The 14,529-nt window shown below is 36.0% G+C and overlaps 1 protein-coding gene across 6 annotated transcripts in view; it reads left to right on the top strand.

Annotated features, from left to right (window-relative positions):
* ZNF385D (zinc finger protein 385D) overlaps positions 1 to 14,529 on the top strand; it is a 361,566-nt gene that overhangs the window by 279,773 nt on the left and 67,264 nt on the right. The gene's annotated exons all lie outside the window — the stretch shown is intronic.

Here is a 14,529-nt window from a genome sequence, read left to right as displayed (position 1 = left end):
GAGAGAGAGAGAGAGAGAGAGAGAGAGAGCCAGCCTCCCTACAAATCATGAAAGATTAGGTTTGAGGCCTTGCTGTCACCCCTGGGAAAGTGCCATCGTTCTTCAGTGTCCTTCAGCAACCAACCATCCAAGACTTAGTTAGTTGGCAGATTAGGCAGATTAGGTGCTAACCTTCATTGGTCATGGAAGAAATTTTGCTGAGATTTGTAAACTGTGCCAATGAAATAGAGGTTTGGTCCAAAATTGAATATATAGAGAGTCACAAGTACATGAGGTCCCTATATGGGGGTGGGGGGGTATGAGAGAACCAGGCTTTTTATTTTCATTCTTATGGGATCTCCTACTATGGAAACTTTTCACCAATGCAAATCTGTAAATCTAGACTAAAGACACTGAGGAAGTAAGTTTTTATCGAATATCACACATCTGGTGTTAGTGGCAGACTTTAACCTAGAATCTAGGTCCTGGATCTTCCTAATTCCAAGGCCAGCTTTCTGTCTGTTAGGCCTGACTCCTTTGCATTCTGTCCACAAAGGAGGGAGAAAATCATCTTCTGAAAAAGTCACACATTATAAATGGTTTTATATAAACTTATAAAGACCAAGAGATAAGGAAATAATATTTTTTTCTTAATGGATTCTATGTTAAACTTAAATTTAGGGGCCTGTAAAATTTAATCTTGATCTCTGCCTTATATTTGCTCTCCTCAGAAGCAGTAACACATTAAATGTTCCCCTGGAGGCCTGGACAAATGTGCAGAACTTTTTTAGAAAGCAGTGACTTTGGCATAAAATGGAAAACCTTTTAATTCAAAAGGAAAATTAATGACTTTAACAATGCCTGTTACCATAGGACATATATCTCATAGCATCATAAAGTCCTCATGATGGAAGGAAACATTTCTTTTAGTTCTTTTGTTGTGTTAGAACCAGCAACCAGTCAGGCCAGACATGCATTTGGGGATTTTAAAACACACTTGGAATTCTGTTTTAAAACTCTCTCTACCTTTTGTTTCTAGTATCTATGGAAGCTCTTTTCAAGGAATATGGGTATATGAGGGCTCATCTGTGAATGAGCCTAGGGGAAAAAGAGAATCTTAGAACTGATTGAATTTGGCATTTTAAGAAGAGACCCTTCTGAGCTGCTACTGTAAACCCTTTGAACTATTTCAAATCAAGAGGGGAGCAGCTCCTCTATTGCTTCTGTTTTCATACAGATTTGTCTGGACTGATAATGCTATTAATGGTGAACCCCAAAATCCTATCTCTTCTCAAAAGCACAACTATTTTAAATGCTCAGTTGATCTCACCACTTAGGATGACAATAAGAATAACCAGCCCTTATATTAACACAGAATATCATTACAAATTCAGCAAAGCAATTTAGCAAATGTAGTGTTTTCCCCCTAGAACCTGGGTATTTAATGAAATTGAGAGGAATAATTATTCTAATTTAAATTTCTTGCCAAGGGGAAGAAACAGCAAATAATAATTGATTTTTTTGTTGATCTTTCTCAGAATTTCATGCTCAAAATTTCCCTGACAGATCTTTATAATCATAGCCAGAAATAAGTTATTTTTCTAATTGTTTCAGGACTAAAGAGTCTGAAGGGGAATATTACTGCTCTGTCTCAGAGCCCTATCAAATAAGAAAAAAACCAGTTTTAATTAAAATATTGAATGTTTTAACTTGCAGGGTGGGGGAATGATTTGCTTCACTCTGTCCTCTGGGGAGCTATTTGATCATTATGGGACCATATATTATAGATGAATTGAACACTGGCAAATAGTATCCCTTCCCCCATACATAATAGTAGCAATTAAGAAACGGTATTAAGAAACTGACATATTATTAGAGAGGAGGGAACATTTCTTAGACTCTTTAATGTAATCTTGACACTGCTTTTGATTTCCTTTCAGCGTTCAACCATTGTTATAGACAGTAAACCATGACTCGAAATTTTGTGTGTGAAGTTAATTTAATAAGAGGAATATCCATCCATCTATCAATCTATCTGTCTTTCTCTCTGTCTATCTATATACATATACGCATACACACATATATTTGGAATGTATCCTGTGAAGAAGTGATATGAATAAAATTGGTCCATATATTGTGGTTTTGGTTTTGGTTTTGTTTTTTGGCAGAGTAGGGGGGAGGCTTAACTGTAAATTACAGGGAGGAAAAAGAAAGGAAAAAAATATCTAATCAGAGGAATCTTGGTATAGTTTAAATGACTATTATTTAAATCAACTACAATCCTAGTTACAGAGCTGGATTGAATCTCAGAGCACTTCAATTACAAACTCCCTCATTTTGGAGATAAAATCAAAGTCCAAAGGAGCTTAACTGCCTTGACCAAAGTCACACAGGTATCTTACATCAAACGTGGGATCTGAGCCATGGTATTTGGACTTCACAAGAAGCTTTTCATTTTTATTCATTTTTCCCCAGTGTACTGGACCTTAGTCTTGACTAGAGTCTATTAACTAGCTATTATTTAGCTATATGACAGATAAGTCACTGAACCACAAAGCACCTCCATTTCCTCCATTGTAGATTGTGGAGGCTGGATTAATGTGTGATTACCACCCAACCTGAAGATGCCTAGGGGATGGAAGCATAGCGGGAGTTCAAAGGGATGACTAGAGGTTCTTGAATCCTCACACACATAAAATGTCATCATTATCATCTTTATATCACAGATTTAGTGGCAGAATGGTCATGTTCACTCATGTAGTCCAATGAAATTGGACTCAGTTTGCATGTTGAAATAGGCCCAGCCACTAACCCCAAGTTATACTTCTGGCATGAAGCAGAAGCAAAATTTTGAATCCATGTTCTCTAACTCTATAGGACTGGGCACATTGTTCCAAACTAACACATTTTATTGATCTGTGGCAAACAGGACTTATGTAATAACATGATACGTGAGCATAACTTTCATGACTTCAATAAAATACAAATTCATTTAAAAAGTGTTTTCCATAGAAGGAAAATGATCTTGTCGGGTTTTGTCATGGCATCATAAATTTAGAATTGGAGGAATTTTTAGTCTTACCCCCCTCATTTTGTAAAAAAAGAAAAAAATGATTCCCAGAAAGGTTAATTGAGTTATCCAGGGTCACAGAGGTGATAAATGGTAGAACTTGCATTAAAAAATCTAGTACATGTGACTCCACCACCCATGTTCTTTTCCCTCTAATATGATGCTTCCCTATTTTTCTTTTCTATTAACAACCATCAATGTAATGAGAGTAGGGGCGGCCAGGTGGCTCAGTGAGTAAGAGCACCAGCTCCAGTGTCGGGATGACCTGGGGATCGAATCCGGGCTCAGATACTTAGCACCATACCCAGAAATAACTGGCTGTGTAACCTTGAGCAAGTTACTTAACCCCAATTGCTTTAAAAAAAAATGTAATGAGAGTAACCATATAGGTCTACTTTATATTTTTGGTACTACAGAGGGTCATGATTACTATTAAAAAATTTGGAAATGATTTGACTAGATGACATGTAAGCTCTCTATAAATTTTACATTTCTGTGATTCTCTGAAAGGGAGTATCACTCTCTTGCACTGTGTCTAGAAAAGGCAAATAACATCCAAAACTAAATGCAGTAAATGGTCTGAGAAAATTAATGGGCCTATAAACTAAAAGTAATTTTAATTTACTGAGTGATTTTTGATTGCAAGATTGAGTTAGAAACTGGTTAAACTACGTTTTCTGTTTTTCTAACATAGAATCTATCTTAGTCACAAAAGCCCACCATGTAGAAGAATTATAACCACCACCTGGGAACTTTCGAGTTTGGAGATCAGTGGGTCTACAAGTGACTTAAATTTGGAACTGTCCTTGCAAAACCAGGTGTAAGAGAGAAGAAAAATGCAGGAATTTCTATTTGTGAACTGGATTTAATTGGATATGTTGCACCTTTTTGCTCAATCCCAGATAGTAATATGCTGACCATGATAACAATTTTGAAGCTTTGGATCTTATCTTCATTGTTAAAAATTAGGAGAATGACTAATAAAAAAAACTGATGGAATCTTTCATCATTTTCTTCCTTTTAAGAATGAAACCATTATAATATTTTTTCCACATACATTTTCTTTCTTGTGGTCAGTTCCCAATTTATTTTCAGCATTCTTTTGACTAACCATTGTAGATTCATTAACCTTTGAAAATACTTATATTTTATAAAATAAAATTGTTACTCAATCGTTCTTTGCCTCAGTCTCCTCATCTGCAAAACAAAATGGATAGACTAGATGACCTTTTTAGATTTCTTCCAGGCCTAGATCTATAATCCTATAAAAATGAGTTATTGTTAAGTCTCCAGTTCAACTCGTGTTATGGCTTCCTTCAGGAAGGTAGGGGTGTTGATATTTATGGCCTGAGGGAAGCAGCTCTTGCCAATATTTCTAATATGTCTATTGACCATTCTACTTTTCTTCAAATTCTACAAGCAGATTGAAAATGCTGTGATTATTGGGACTCTAAAAACATTCAGAACTTGCATATACAGGATCTCATACAGTATCTTGTACATACTAAGTATTTGAATGCTTGACAAACTGAAATCACCTGTCTAAAGGAGTCATCTAAAAGTAGACAAATCCGAACTGATAAGAGAGAATTAAGCCATTCTACCCACTATTTATTTAGCTCTTGGTTTCAAAAGAAGGAAGAAAAAAAGTTCCTCCAAAGAGACCCATTTGTGGCAAAGCGATATAGCTTTAGATGCCTGCTGTGTGTGTGTGTGTGTGTGTGTGTGTGTGTGTGTGTGTGTTTCCTGTATGATCTGGGTGGGGATGTGACCTCTTACAAAGTATCATACAAGTTAATGGAACTATTTGGTAGAGAAGACAACAAAATTCTAGGCCACAATGGCTGAGTTGTAAGCTTAGTGACAGCTGCTAAGTCATTCATAATTCTAAAGATACCATGGGCCTTAATTTTTTTACTCCATGAAGTATTTTAATATCTGAGCAGACATGTGAAATACAAGAGTCTGCATGCAGATTAACATGTAACAGGGAAATATTAACAAAAGAAATAAAAATACACTAAAATATAGTTAAGGTTAACATATGGTTGTCGAAATCAATATGGGGTTGGCAGAGATTCTGATGTACATGTTAATGGCATTGCTTCTGTTTGAATTTGACACCATTGACAGAGGGGAAAGTTGAGTTCTCCATTTTCTTAGCTATGTCTGTCTCAGAAGTTCTGTGACCCTTGTGGCCAATATTTGGGGAACCCTGGCAGCTATTAAAATACAGGTAGTTGTGCGTTTAAGAAAACTGTATTGAACACAATTGCTCACTGCTATAGACATAAGAGAAGCATAAAACACATCTTCTTTCCTCTAAAATCTTAGGAATAAGTGGTATAGTCATTTGACTTTCTTTTCCACCTATTCACCTGTCTGAAAGTGTCATCTAAAAGTAGAGAATAGTCATGTGTGTGTGATGACAATTTACAGAATGCATGAAATGTATTGAGGTCATCTGAAATAGTATGTAACAATAATAGTATTTATATAGCACTTTAAGGGCTTTACAAATGTTATATCAATCCTCATAATAACCTGGGAACTAGATACTCTTATTTTTTATCCCCATTTTGCAGATGAGGAAACTGAGACAGTCAGGTAAAGTGAATTGCCAAAGGTCACACAGCTAGTGAATCTGAGACTGAATAAGAATTCAGGTCTTATTGACTCAACAATGTATTATTACCTATGGAAGAAACACAAAGGAATAATCTTAGTATATTTCAGGATTTATGTCATCCATCCATTATGAGATTCTCAGTCCTTTTAGGTTTAGAGTACTTGACAAATTGAGGTTTGATGAAATAAGAAGTTATTTTAGCCCCTTGGAATTTTCCCACAGACTTTTAAAACCAAAAAGCCTAAGAAACAGTTCAGTTTTTACTAATTAAGTCATCTTACTTACATGATTATTTTAATATTGTATTACCTACTTAAGGGTGTTGAAGCTTCAGGTTATCATTTCATTGTGAAGAGGTGATTAGATTGAAATAAATTATGATTTCCCAGGTATTGCAATTAGTATATATTTTTAAATATCCTAGATATTAATCAAACAATTTATATTTTAAAAGTCAGCTTGAAACATTCCTTGGATGTTAAAATGCTTCACAGGAAACTTTATAAAAATGAGAATTTACTCTGAACAGTGATACCTTTGAATCTTGGAACATTTACTTAATGTATATACATTTTAGGGGAAAGTTATTTCCACTTATTTCTCTACTTCCTGTTATTATTCTAAAGGAAATATTAAAAGGAGACCAGAAGTTTATGTATTTATGACTTCTCCAGATTGAGAAATCAAAGGAATTAGCAGGAAAATTATTACAAGCCTATCATTTAAATTATCATATAAATTGTGGATTTTTATACCTTTGGAATTATTCGGTTTCCTCATTAGTACTAACAAATCCAAGACACATACACACACATATTTCATGCCTATTATACTTCAATTTTGTACATTGATGCATTTGTGACCTCATTGATGTTCATTGTCCTTCCCCTGGTACCAAAACTTCTCATTCTGTTCAGTTCTCCTTTGTTCTCCTTAAAAGGCTTTTCCTACACATTGGAAGCCCTGCTTTGTTTGGTTCCTGTGATATATTATGGGTATTGGTACAATATTTGATTATTTTATCTATATTCTCATGTGACAGGCCTAAATCCCCCCAACCATTTTTTGTCACTTTTCAGATACAAGTCATAAATTGTAATATGTCACGGCCTGTTTTCAGTGCACATATGTTTGACTTATTCTTCCAAGATCACGATGCTCCATTATTTACAGCAATGGAAGAATTTCAATGTTTAAAAAAAGTCCTTTAGCAGCATCCAACACTTTAGGGTCATTTAAAGCTCAACACAATTTCCCAAATACAATCCAGCTTGCTCTCCTCCCTTCTATTCAGTTCCGAGCCAACTTCACTGTCCATCTGTAATTTGTATCCAAGATATATTAATGTACTAACTCAACGTGCTTCCTGGCAGACACGCATTCATCTCTTTGACTGATATTGAGCACATTATGAGGCAAAATTATTTCTATAGTTAAATGACATAGAATCTATAAAATTTTAACAGACAGAGATTCCCTGTTTGAGAAAGTATTTTAAGACTCTTTTATTCTAGGGGAAAAAAACTTAGTTTGAACCAACGAATAGATATTTTGATCTTTTATATTTGCTATACCATTCAGGCAGTTCAATGATTCTGAAGACTAAAAATAAATTATATGCAAAAGCCAATCTTGCTTTCTTTTGTTTTTTCTTGAATGTTTTCTTAGATCCATACAGAAAGTTCCCATAAAATGTTCTTCTGGGGTTACTATTTGCTGTCATTTTTTTGCTCTCTTTTCATATCTTTTTTTCAAATGAGGGCATATGTATGAATTCCCTAGCTATGATCCCCCTCCACCCCGGCCATTCTTTTGGACTTTTTAATTCATTGAGATGTCTTGAAAATCTATTGCTGGGTACCTTCACATTGTGTTTCCTGCAGTATGAATTTCTTTCATTTGTATTTTTCAGATTCACTTGTTCTTTTGGACTTTATTTTTATTAAGTGACATTGCAACTTACCCAAATAGTGAATCTATCATGAAGTTGGAAGTATCCAAGTAGGAAGGTTATCCTCTCCTTATTGATCATCATATATCATTATAGAAACTCTAGCAGACAAGTTCCATTTTATATCTTTTTCTTATCCTCCTCCAATTTTAACTATAACTGTTCTTGGAATGATATCACTTAGCTGGATTCCATTCCAAGGTATATTTTCCTCTCAACAGTATTTTTTTTCCCTATTTTATGACCTGTTACTACTCATAATCTCTCATCCTCCTCAAAAATAATATAAAATAACTTGCACCCATTGTTGCTTTTGGCTGCCATGTTTCTCATCTTGGCAGGGAGTATCAAGTGTTTCATGGTAGAAGAAACTTCTGGAGATTCTTAGTCATCTTATTGAGAAAATCGTCTTGCCTTGGCTACATTTGAGTAGTGCCATCAATAAGGAATATATTTACTTCTGTTTTTTACCCAATTTTAAGGACCAGTAGCTTGCTCAGACAGGTTGGTTTGAAACTACGCTATTTAAACATAGTATTGAATTTTCAAGACATAGAGAATAGAGTGGGGGGGAAACTGTATCTCTACTTTCAGGAGATCTGAATTCTGATCCAACCTTTGAAATTTTCTAGCTGTATGGTCATGCAGAAATCATTCAGTTTATTTTTTTGTCTCAAACAATTCTCTGAAACTGTAATTGCGGACAGGTTGTGATCTGTGTTATTCATGTTGTCTTCAGCTTTATCCTTTTGGTTTAAATTGAAATTTCCTGTAAATAGGATCTTGCTGCTACAGATTGCTGATACTCAGATGCTTGTTTTATTGGTAATGGATAATCTTGTGTCTGTTAAAATATGCTCAGTGTATTTTAGGGTCATTTTTCTTTTGATATCTTCCATTTCTCTTCCAGAGGCGGGGGGGAAACATATTTCCCTTAATTTCTAAAACATATCTTACAGATGTTTTTTTTTGTATCTAGTCATTTTATTGAGGTCACAAATCATCATGTAGTACATTGACTTAGTTGGGAGGATCTCTTAAAATTTCTCTATCTCTTTATTTTCTAGAGAAGAATTTGGCACATAATTAATGATCAACATAATTTTCCTTGTCCAATTTCATTATTTATCACTATTTGTTGCATATTTTGATCCATCTTGCTGCTCTCCATACATGTCATTCCATCTCCCACCTCCATGCCTTGTTCTATCTGTGTCTCATGCAAGGGATGCTTTCTTCTTCCTCACCATAAAGTTTACCTCATAGAATTTCTTGTTTCCTTCAGGATTCATCGAAGACACCACACTCCGCATGAAGCTTTTCCTGACTTGCCCCCACATCCTAATTTCTAATGCCTTCTCCTGCTCATAAAATATTTGTTTTCCATAAATCCTTCATATTTTTATGTATGTATATATTGTCCCACAGAATGAGGTAAGATCCCAGAGGAATGGGATTGTTCCTTTATTTCATTATCAGCAGCACCTGACTGTTAATAGATATGTGTTGATAATTTAACTGATTGCTGATGCTCAAGTTATTTACATTTGTGAATACTTCAAGGCAACATCGAGAATTTTTTATACTCTTATTCTGTGCCAAACTCTGTTCTTTGTGCTGGGGTAACAAATACAAACTACTTCAGGAGCTTAATTGTAGAAAACAACAAAAACACAAGGCCGGTGATATAGTAAGATAAAAGAGAAGGCAAGATGGAGAGGTAGGTGCTAGCATCATGGTGAGGAAGCCAGGAAGTAGCGCGGAGTCCTCACTCTGGAAAGGATAAGGCAGAAACTCTTCCGATCAGACCCCAATGTCTCAGAAATGGAGTCCAAGGTTCTACAATAGGGAAGATGGGACTGATGGTGAAAGGGCTGGCTGTCTGCTGTCAAGATGACCAAGTGTTCCATGAAATGATGTTTCTTACTGCCAATCAATAGATGAAGACTAGTAGGCAAGTTCTTTTGTTGGTTTTTACCTTTCTGAGGGGAAAGCTTTACTCTGGACTTCCATGTGACTCCAGCTGCTTCCTGTCTTTTGGTTTCATTTTCATTTACAGCAAGAAGTTCAAGGTGGCTTTGGTTCAATTCCTCTGATAGCTCATCAATTACTTGGCCTTTGGACAATTTCAATTGTCTGGTCTCACTCCGTATTCCCAATTCTAGGCTTAATATAACTGATCCCCTCTTTTTTCCCCAAGAGACAGGAATACAGAGGAAAATAAAGGTCATTGTTTCTTTAGGAAGATTCACAAAATAAATACCAAATATTGTCTTAATGTGGGCCACTAAACCCTGGAAGTTTGGAGTGTTCCACCCAGTAAAAATCATTCCTGAGCTATCTGATCATAGTTACTTTTATTCAAGCTTTTCTTACTTTACATTCATCCATCTAGTTTTAAATCTGACAGTGGTGAGTATTTTCATTTTGTTGTTCTTTCTTTCTCTGAATAGGAAAATACCACCAATGTCTATTGATTAGATTTGTCTTTTAGGAGCTCATCCTAGAACCAAAGCCAAAAGATTGGTTAGGCCCTTTTTGAGCTTGTGGAAGCTTCCTGTTATTATTCCTGTATCTGAGGATAGGATAAGGGATGAGAATAGTATCATTAAGAAAAATGATTCCTTGGAGGAGGAAATAGAAAAAGCATCTCTCAAAACAAAAAAAATTAAAAAAAAGAAAAACAAAAAAAAAATGAGTCATCTTTGTCAGTAGATAGAAAAGCAAAGAGTAAATTTGTGCATCCTCATTACCTAGTATTCACTAGGCTACATACATGTGGTGTTTCTGAATTTCTGGGTGCAATAGCAATGCTGTTATTGTCCCAAATCCCAAAGAGACAGCAAACCATTGTAGTTCAGCCCTGAATCCACATTCTATTTCATACATACTAGCATTGTGATCCTAGGGAAAGGATTACATTCTTCTTGCCTTAAACTTCCACATCTATAGAATGGTGGGACTGGACATGATGGTGGGACCGGATATGATAGGATACCCATCCAGCTTGAAGCCTATACTCTTATAAAAAAAAAAGGCTAGGGTGTGCATCCTGCTGCTGACTCGAAGGGAAAGCCTGACCTGGAAATCAGTGACCTAGTAGATAGGATGATGGGCCTCAACTCAGGAAACCATGGGTTCAAATTCTACTTTAGACCCTCATTAGATGTGTGACCCTGGGCAAGTCTCCTGACCTACTAATGCCTCAGTTTCCTTATAATATGAAAGGAAGTGTTTGAACTTGATGTTTTCTCAGATCCCTTCTGACTAAATCTATTTTCCTATAAAACTAATTATTGAAGTGGATATTAGTGCCATGATGTCAGGGAAAATAGTGATCTTCTAGAATAAGGGATACAGCAGCTCTTGCTAACAATCTCTGAATAGATTACAAGGAAAGGCTGGATCATATTATGTCAGTGACATTTGTTATAGGTAATTGATAGAGTGAAAAGAGTGCTAGATTTGGTATTGGAATAGTTAGGTTTAGATCATATCTTTGCCACATTACGTTAGGTTAGGCTAGTCATTTAACTCTTCTAGAACTCAGTTTCCTCATCTGTAAAATAAGAGTTGGAGGTGATCACTTTGAAACTGAATTTCTAGTCACCATTCATTCATCTGGAAAAAACAACCAAAAAAACTACTGTTTGTCAATGACCATACTATGTCTATGGGTCTAATATAATACAGTAATTGAATGCAGACATGAATCTTCAGAAGGCAAAGAATGTCCACGGATGGTGCATCTGGTATCTGAGTACCCTTGAGTGAGTTGGCCTAGACTAACTCAAGGAGGGCACACTGGGAAATGAGAAATTCAATCAAGCTTGTACTATTTCAGTCCAAGTTACTGAAAGCTTTGGTATAAAGGATCAATGTATTATCAACAAATCTTTCATTGGAATGAAGTGGACGGCAATGGTTGGGTAAATAATAATAGCCTTCATTTCTTTTCTTAACATTCAACTCAATTAGGGGTGAGTAGATGTTGCAGTAAGTAGAGCACCAGCCCTGAGTTCAAATCCGACCTCAGACACTTAACACTTACTAGCCATGTGACCTTGGGCAAGTCACTTAACTCCAATTGTCCTACATTCCCCCCTCAAAAAAAAAAAAACCAAAACCCATTAAACTCAATTCTAAATACATAAGAGTTAGATAAATGCCACTTCTTCATGATTTCTGTTGTCGTTATTCAGATTTAGGATTTGGGGAGCTTGAGAATGAAAAATTCTTCCTTTGATGCTGTTCAGACTTAGAAATTAAACATAGGTTTTACTGATCCCCATACTAACTCTTTATACCAGACTGCTGCCTATTTGGATAACTTAATCTTTTGAAAATCATTTTTGATCTGAATGAAGAAAATGAATTGTGTATATTACGAAGAAGCTATCAACAGAAGAGATGGAGTCATCTAGTATAGGCTAAACCAACCTTGTGTTGAGAAGATCTGGATTTTAATTCTGGTGCCACCATTTCCTTAGCTAGTTGTCCTTGGATATGTTACTTCTCTCTGTACCATAGTTACTCCACTTGTAAAATTGAAAGTGTTGGACTAGATAATCTCATATGTCTTTTTCAGCTCCAAGTTGGAAATACTATGATTTTTACATATATTGCTTCCCTTCATTTGCCTTCAGAATTGGAGGAAACACTTGGGACTGGAATATTATTTTAGTAAATGTCAATATCTGTATTTCATAAACCCTTAAAAGCTATTTAAAAAAGGAAATTACAGTTGTAGAAAAAATAAATTTGAATTAGCTGTGGTTTGAGTGTTCTTAGAAACCACAGAATTTCAAATCCAAATAGTTCCCTCTCTAATTATTTAAACATTTCTTTTCTGATAATAAGAACAATTATAAAAGATTGAAATCCTCAAGGATCAGACTGAGTGGTGGTTAGGCATCAACAAACCTACTTCATATATAAATCCCAAACAGAACCACTGTAGACCTTAGTTTCTTCTTGTATATGTTGAAATGGTTGGAATAGAGAGTACTTTTCAGCTCTAAAATTCTGATCCTATAATTCTAAGTAGAGTTGCAAAATTCCACAGTACTGAGGGGCAAAAATCATATGGAAGAAGGCAAGCTTGGAGGAAGGAGCATGGGTCGGGTGCTTATAAACATATACTTAGATAATGTGTGTGTCACTCCAGTCGATAAGTATTCATTAAACACAGGCAGCTAGGGAGCCCAGTGGAGAGAGCACCAGGTCAAGTCAGGAAGACCAATCCAGAGAGGTCAGCAAAGTCCTCTTGCAGAAGATGAGATTTTAGTTGGGAATTAAAGGAAACCAGACTCTATGTGTATGTGTGTGTGTGTTTGTGTGTGTGTAACCTTTATATAGGGCTTACATATAGTAAGAACCTTATAATTATCTCAATTGATTCTCAAAACTACTGTGGGATGTAGGTAATATTTTTACCCCCCTTTTTACAGATGGGGAAGTGGGGCAGTGGCAGTTTGGTGACTCTCCCAGAATCACACATCTGGTAAGTGTTTGAGACTGAATTTCACCTTGGGTCTTTCTGGTGCTGGGCCCTAGGCTCCATCCACTGAGCTAACAAACTGTGTCTGAAGGATGGTTCAAAAAAAAAAAAGAAACAAAATTTCTGAAATAAAGAAAACATTGACCCATACAACTCACTTGAGGGCATTTTCTACTTCCCATCTAGAATCAGCACACACAAAAAATGGAATAGGGAGGGCAAGATGAAAAAGAGATGATTGGTGAGGCAGCAGGTTCATTTTTGGATGTGTTTCGAAGGTTGGATCCAGAATGTCCCTGGAGTGAAAGAGACCAGTAGCAGTTAAATAAAAGGGGAGGATGGCTTTCCATGTACATCATAGGCTGAACAACCCAGGGTGAGATGTCAAAAAAAGGGTGAGGCAGCCAGGGTTGTAGTTCCTGTACCACATAGTGCAGGGAAGAATCTTGGATTGGGAGAGAAAAGACTTTGGTCAGCCCTCCCCCCCATCCCATGTGACCTTGGACAAATACTTTCTACTTTTGTGCATCTTCATTCATCTGTAAAATGGGTCTGGGGGGGATTGAGGTCTTGAAGTTCCCTTCTGTTACTTTCACATTTGTGCTCTACATGAGTTTGTCTGGCTAGCCTCCCATTAGAAACAAAATTGATAAAAATTAAGCTGATTATGAAAATTTAATGAAGTTTTCACAATTAGACTCATTAACTTTTTCTTGGTAATATCAAAACTTTTCAATCTAAAACAAAAAAAGGAAATATAACTTCAAAATTTAGTGTAACCGAGGATAAGATGTACTATAGTACAGAACAATGTGGGAGGAAACGTTTTTCCAAGGGGAAATGAATAGCTTTAATAAGACTTTGAATAACTTGGTTGAGATTTTAGGGTCAGACTCCACTGATGACTGCCAGATCTGGGGCACTGTCTCTTTCCCTTTTTCAGAGTATGGCCCTTCCTTTTCATATTCCTTGGATATTATTTCCAAATTCTATTAAGTAATGAGCACCTAGGGTTCTACGACATGATAGGGATTAAAAAGAAACAAACAAGGAACATTGGGTTCAGTCTCTGTATTAAATATTTAAAGAAACAATTTCTCTGGACTCCATGTAGAGAAAAAAAGAGGAAGTTGTCACCATTCTTATGCTTGATAAGATACTAGCTATCTGACACCCATAAAGCAGTATCTGTTTTGTGGGCTGTGGTTAACTAACTTTGAGCTTGTGGAAAGGTCGTTTTGTAAAAGGTGCAGATCTGAGAAATTAGTTCCTTTTTCAAATGAAAAACTTAAATGATCAGATAAAAGAATAACTGGAAAACCAGGGAAATTGGGAAGATACTTCAAAGATGAGTCCCAAGTTGGCTATGTACAACTCAGATATGGACCTTCAGGATGGGA

The sequence above is a fragment of the Petaurus breviceps genome, unplaced genomic scaffold, assembly GCF_028583685.1.
Source record: "Petaurus breviceps papuanus isolate PSGF00001 unplaced genomic scaffold, PetGlider_PUasm1.0 185, whole genome shotgun sequence".
In the NCBI taxonomy this organism is placed as follows: Eukaryota; Metazoa; Chordata; class Mammalia; order Diprotodontia; family Petauridae; genus Petaurus; species Petaurus breviceps.
This window is presented reverse-complemented; position numbering and strand designations above follow the sequence as displayed.